The sequence below is a fragment of the Chrysemys picta genome, chromosome 5 (assembly GCF_011386835.1).
Source record: "Chrysemys picta bellii isolate R12L10 chromosome 5, ASM1138683v2, whole genome shotgun sequence".
NCBI classification, from domain to species: Eukaryota; Metazoa; Chordata; order Testudines; family Emydidae; genus Chrysemys; species Chrysemys picta.
This window is the reverse complement of record NC_088795.1, coordinates 45,563,135-45,569,699: the sequence shown is the minus strand read 5'-3', so window position 1 is coordinate 45,569,699 and position 6,565 is coordinate 45,563,135.

Genomic DNA, 6,565 nt, shown 5'->3' with positions numbered 1-6,565 from the left:
CTGACTTGGGCTAGCTGCTAACAGCTCCAAGGCGATAATATGGGGCTAATAAGTGGGAATCAGTGGAGGGGAGAGAAGTCCTAGCTATTTTCCCTTTCCTCTGGCCTTTTTTGCAAAGGCAGCAGGGAGAATGGGCGGTATAGGAGTTACCATGCTGCTCTAAGCTACTATAGTTGCTAGATGACCCACGTATACTAGGATGATCCCAGAACCACTTCATGCCAGCAGGCAGGCAGGCTGATGTGAGGGCTGCAGAACCACTTCTTGCCAGCAGTACAGTGCAAATTAGTAACAATGCAGCCCCAAATCTGAATGATAGCCTTTATTTTCCTCTCAGATTGTTGCGGTTTCAAGATTACAGTCACAGGTTCAACTTCTGTGCTGACTTGCAGTACATCTGTTTGACTGTGCTGAAGTCAATAGGGTTATATAAGGCTTCAATTGGTTCAGAATTTGGTGTCCATAGTGTTTGGGAAAGAGATAAATATTTGCATATAAACTGCTGTCCCTCTGTTCCATGATTACATAAACTAAAATGTATTGAAATATTTTTTTCCTATAAGTATTTTTATAATGTATATTGGAAATTTTTGATAGCTTAGTGTTTGGCCATTTTGTGCTGGAGAGGACTGTGATTGACAGTGGAAAAGGCCACACTTAGTCAACTATCATGAGGTTTTTCAAAAATAGATGATGCATCTGCTTTGGACCAGTACATGATTAAAAGTTGTTTGGGGAAACTTGCTGTTGTTTTTAAAGTTGCCAGTTCTGTGGGTTTCCTGTGGAATTGGACTAGTTTTCAGCAACAGCTGTGGTTGATTTTCAGGGGCCATGGATAGTCATTTGGGGAGCTTTTTTTAATGCTACATGAGGTTTTTGGCTGTCTGGTTGGTGCAATGGTTTCAATTGTAAATTTTAATGGCTTCTCTGAGAGTTGATTGGAGGTTTTGGGCCAGGACTATACATCAGCCGTGTATGGCTTGACTCCTTTTCATTGTCTCTATAGGTATGTCTACACTGCAGTTAGGCACCCATAGCTGGCCTGTGCCAGCTGACTTGGGCTCATGGGTGTCGGGCTAAGGGGCTGTTTAATTGCTGTGTAGACGTTCAGGCTCGGACTGGAGCCTGAGCTCATGGATCCTCCCACCTCGTATGGTCCTAGAGCTTGGGCTCCAGCCTGAGCCCAAATGTCGATACCACAATTAAACAGCCCCTTACCCCGAGCCCGGCGGCATGGGCCAGCCATGGGTTTTTAATTGCCGTGTCGACATACCCTAATGGTAAGTCTACACAGCAGCTGGTAATGTGCTTGCCATCTTGGGTGGACAGATGTATGCCAGCTGTGCTCGAGCTAGCATGCTGAAAGTAGCTGTTGGCTGCAGCAGCACTGGCACTGTATTGGGCTAGCCACCCATGTGTGTGGTCAGTTTGTACTTGGGTGCCTAGCCAGAGTTGCCAACTGTGCTGCTGCAGCCATACTGTTATTTTCAGTGTGCTGGCTGGAACAGAGCTAGTGCATGTCTGTCTACCTGCGCTGGGAAGCATGCTCACCGCTGCTATGGAGACATATCCTAAGTATCTCTGGGGAGTCTGAGGTAGGAGACAGTGAGGTCTTGCAATGAAAAGATCAGTGAAAAGGGTAGGTACACTGATGTTAGAAGCACAAGCCATACGGAAATTCAGTGAGACATTTGTTCCTAACTCAGGTATAGCACTGTGCCACTGAATGGTTTGTTGGAAGTGGGGGTTGAATTTGGGCCCTTTGATTCTAAAAGCATGAGACTCTACTGCTTGGGCTAGAAGACCCAGCCACCACTACAGAGGGACAGAGTACTCTACTAAGTAGGTATGGTGCATTAAGCACTTAAGAAAATCCTATCCAATCGAGTTGAGAATTTCCTGTCACTTTCAGCTCTTGGTGTGACTATCAGAATTTCCATGATACAACTATTCACTTACTGGATGAGGATTTTTTTCTGACAAGTTTTTCATGATGGTCTACATGCTGATCTGTGGTGGTCTTATTCCACATTGAATATAGAAAAGCAATGTTCAGATAAAACCAAACTGTACCCTACCTTGTGCAATATTCCATTCACTGACTAGGAGAAAGAATGTCAAAAATCTGTCTGTGGGCAGGTGAGAAATGGGGGTCAGTCCACACTGCACGAATTGCAGAGGAATCCAGTTATGACAATATGTCAGGGTTTAGATACTAATTCCCACATAAAAGGAGGGGAAGTAGAGTATAACGAGAGAAAGCTTGGGAGTAACTTGTTCTTATTGAACTGATACACTGGTCTACAATTTTTGAGAAGTCGTCTGCTTCAGAGATAAAATGTGCTATTTATTATGTATTTTGATGTGCTGAATTCAAATATGACAATTAAAACAATGGATTGGCTACTGTTTCTAAGATATTTAAGTTTTTACATTTTATGTCTATGTATATTGTGTAGATAGTAGAGTTTTAATCATAAATTGTAAACCTAGATCTTTTCATGTGTTTCTGGTTGCTTTACATGATAATATTTCACCTTTCCTGTTTATGTAACACTTTAAAAATCAGCAAAAGGGTTATATAAATAAACTTTATTATGAAACAAAAGGCAAAAAACTATTATGTACATAGTTTAGTCCTATTCAGTGTCTACTCGGTGCTTCTTGGCTTGTCTCTTCTATTCATTAAATGGAGCATCTCTTGTCACTGTCCAGCAATAGTCTGCAAGCATTGATGGGCTCCATTTGCCCTGATAGCATTTCTCCATTGTTGCAATGTCCTTGTGAAATCGCTCGCCGTGCTCGTCGCTCACTGCTCCGCAGTTCGGTGGAAAGAAATCTAGATGAGAGTGCAAAAAATGTATCTTTAGTGACATGTTGCAACCAAGGCTTTTGTATGCCTTGAGGAGGTTTTCCACCAACAACCTGTAGTTGTCTGCCTTGTTGTTTCCGAGAAAATTTATTGCCACCAACTGGAAGGCTTTCCATGCCGTCTTTTCCTTGCCACGCAGTGCATGGTCAAATGCATCATCTCGAAGAAGTTCACGAATCTGAGGACCAACAAAGACACCTTCCTTTATCTTAGCTTCACTTAACCTTGGAAATTTTCCACGGAGGTACTTGAAAGCTGCTTGTGTTTTGTCAATGGCCTTGACAAAGTTCTTCATCAGGCCCAGCTTGATGTGTAAGGGTGGTAACAAAATCTTCCTTGATTCAACAAGTGGTGGATGCTGAAGACTTTTCCTCCCAGGCTCCAATGACTGTCGGAGTGGCCAATCTTTCTTGATGTAGTGGGACTCTCTTGCACGACTATCCCATTCGCAGAGAAAACAGCAGTACTTTGTGTATCCAGTCTGCAGACCAAGCAAGAGAGCAACAACCTTCAAATTGCCACAAAGCTGCCACTGATGTTGGTCATAGTTTATGCACCTCAAAAGTTGTTTCATGTTGTCATAGGTTTCCTTCATATGGACTGCATGACCAACTGGAATTGATGGCAAAACATTGCCATTATGCAGTAAAACAGCTTTAAGACTCGTCTTCGATGAATCAATGAACAGTCTCCACTCATCTGGATTGTGAACGATGTTGAGGGCTGCCATCACACCATCGATGTTGTTGCAGGCTACAAGATCACCTTCCGTGAAGAAGAATGGGACAAGATCCTTTTGACGGTCATGGAACATGCAAACCCTAACATCACCTGCCAGGAGATTCCACTGCTGTAGTCTGGAGCCCAACAGCTCTGCCTTACTCTTGGGTAGTTCCAAATCCCTGACAAGGTCATTCAGTTCATCTTGTGTTATGTGGCTCAAATAAGAGAGCACGACACTGTATGATTTCTAGAGCTGATATAGGGCAATTTGTTCAGCAGAGTCATATAAGCTTCGTTATGATTGCATGATCCATGACTTCTAGGAATAACATGATGCAATTCATATCATGTATGATGCAATACCAGCTTCAGATTGCATCATTCATTGTTTTGCCTAAAAAGCAAGTACTGTTCAAACCCAGTCATAGATTTATTCATAGATCCAGTCAAAGATGTATTTTAGTCATTTCTGGTTTAAATTGAGATCCCTTTCCCTTTATAACTCACGTATCCACCGCCATTCCCAAGTCAAGGGTCATATATACTGACCCAATAGCATATCTTGAAAACTAGAGCCAATCAACAATTTTAAGCATCATTTTCGTTCTCAGTGACCCAGAATTAGTAAAGTTTGACTACATTTATTTCAGAAGCATTTTGGCTGTAGAGCAGTGATACAGGACTCTTCCCTAGGAGTTGGAAAAAAGATTTGGTAAGATTGGCTGGAAAAAGCGATTCTTTTCTACAGAGCCACAATTTGGAGGAAAAATATCATGTTTCCTAAACTTGCAAGAGGGATAGGGAAGGTGTAGTGACACTGAGTGTTTTGTAAATGTTGCTGCCATGTACTTCTTATATATGGTAGGCTGCAGGGCTCCTACTAGCAGGTGAGGCTCCTGTACCAAATATGGACTGGCTACAGAGCTTCCTTCTCGGAGAGAGATACAACAGACATGTTCACTAAAGATCCTTTAGTGCTCTGAGAAGTATGGTTGAAGTTAGCTTAAAGAAGGTATTTTACACACACTGCCTCCTAATGGCTGAAGTGTATAATAAAGCTTAGCATTCCATTGCAGTTGCTGTCAGTAGCAGCAGCAAGAGTTGCCACCCCATTATGAGTCTGTTGGGTAGGGCACCCCAGCTGGACAAGTCAAAGGGTAGAGACTAGACAACAAGCATGGTTGAGGTGGTCCAAGAAAGATACCGCCTGAAAGCCAATGTGGCTTCTGTCCTTGGTCCAGCACTTCAGACATGATCTTTGCACTCTGGCAAGTTCAGGAGAAATGTCGTGAGCAGAATCAAGACATGTATGAAGTTTCTGTTGATCTTACTAAGGCCCTTGAGTCTGTAAATTGAGATGGCCTGTGAATAGTTCGCCACAAGTTCAGTTGCCTTTTTAAGTTTGTCAACGTTTAAGTCTTTTCATGTCTTTGACCAAGACTACTACTCCGCTCCCTTTGTTGTCACCAATGGAGGCTGTGTTCTTGCTCCCACATTATTTAGAATCATGTTTGCAGCTGTTCTAATAGAGGCATTCAGAGACATTGTGGTATTTGTATGCAGTACTGTATGCATAGAGTATGGTGACCAGACAGCAAGTGTGAAAAATCAGGACAGAGGTGGGGGGGGGTAATAGGAGCCTATATAAGAAAAAGACCCAAAAATCGGGACTGTCCCTATAAAATCGGGACATCTGATCACTCTAGCATAGAGGTATCTTGTATCTGCATCACCTGCTTGCAAAGACAAAAGTTATGAAGACATTAAGTCACGAATTACTGCTTGCTGATTGTGTTTTAGTGGCCCATAAGCTCAGGAACATTCAGTTGCTCACTGACTGCTTTGTGCATGATGTTCTGACTTAATCAGCTTAAAGAAGACAGAAGTCATAGTCCAGCCTCGACTGGGAAGTACTCCAGTTGTGTCCATCAATGATGTACCACTCAAGGTCGCTGACAAATTTTGGTACCTAGGCAGTTTTGTTTCTCGAGATGCAATGATTGATGATGACATTCTAAGCTTATTGGTACAGCCAGTGATGCCTTCAGCAGACTGAGATATGTAGACTACTTATAAGTGCCACATAAAACACTTGGACCAATTCCACCTATGATGTCTACCATGGATAATGGGAATTACATGGCAAGATTTGGTTCCAAACAGTGAGGTCTTTGAGTGCTGCAACATCAAAGGCATTGAAGCTTTTATAGTGAGAGCACAGCTGAGATTGTTTGGTCATGTTGTCCATATGTCTGACAATAGAATATTGAAGGCCATCTTTTATGCAGAATTATGAACTAGAACTTATTTTAGCAGCAGACCAAGAAAATGTTACAAAGACACTATTAAGGTCAAACTCCAATCTTGCATTATTGGCCTCACCACCTGGGAGCTCTTAGCCCATGATGAAATCCAATGGCAGCAGCTTTGCCACCTTGCACTGAAAGATTTTGAGAGCTCACAGATTGCTGCAATTAAGGAAAGACGAGTGAGGTATAAAACTAAAAGCAATGCACATTCATCTACAACTGTCTTCACCTGTGGCACTTGCAGTTGGGTTTGCAGGTATGAAATTGGTTTTTAGTCTCACGTCAGGACCCACAATAAGTGACTGTAGCTCCCCCATCAAACTTGATGGGAGACTCCATTATAATGTGTTTGTCTCCAGCGCTACCTCATCAGGTGGCTGTATTTGAGGGGAGGACAGGCAGCCGTGAGACAGGGGCAGCATTAGTTGTAGTATCTCTGGTGGTTTGTGTGGATAGGCTATCCCCTCTCCACCATGGGTGGGTAGAACAGAAAGAGAAGAAGGAGCAGCATAAATAGCTGCATGAATACTGGAGAAGACACTGCTGTGAGCATTCGCGTGAATCGAAAAATGAATTATTTTTATCTTCAGCTGTTCTCCTGCTCCTGTTGTATTAGCTCCCCAGGAACATTCAAGGTATTGTTAGCTACTTGTATAAGTGC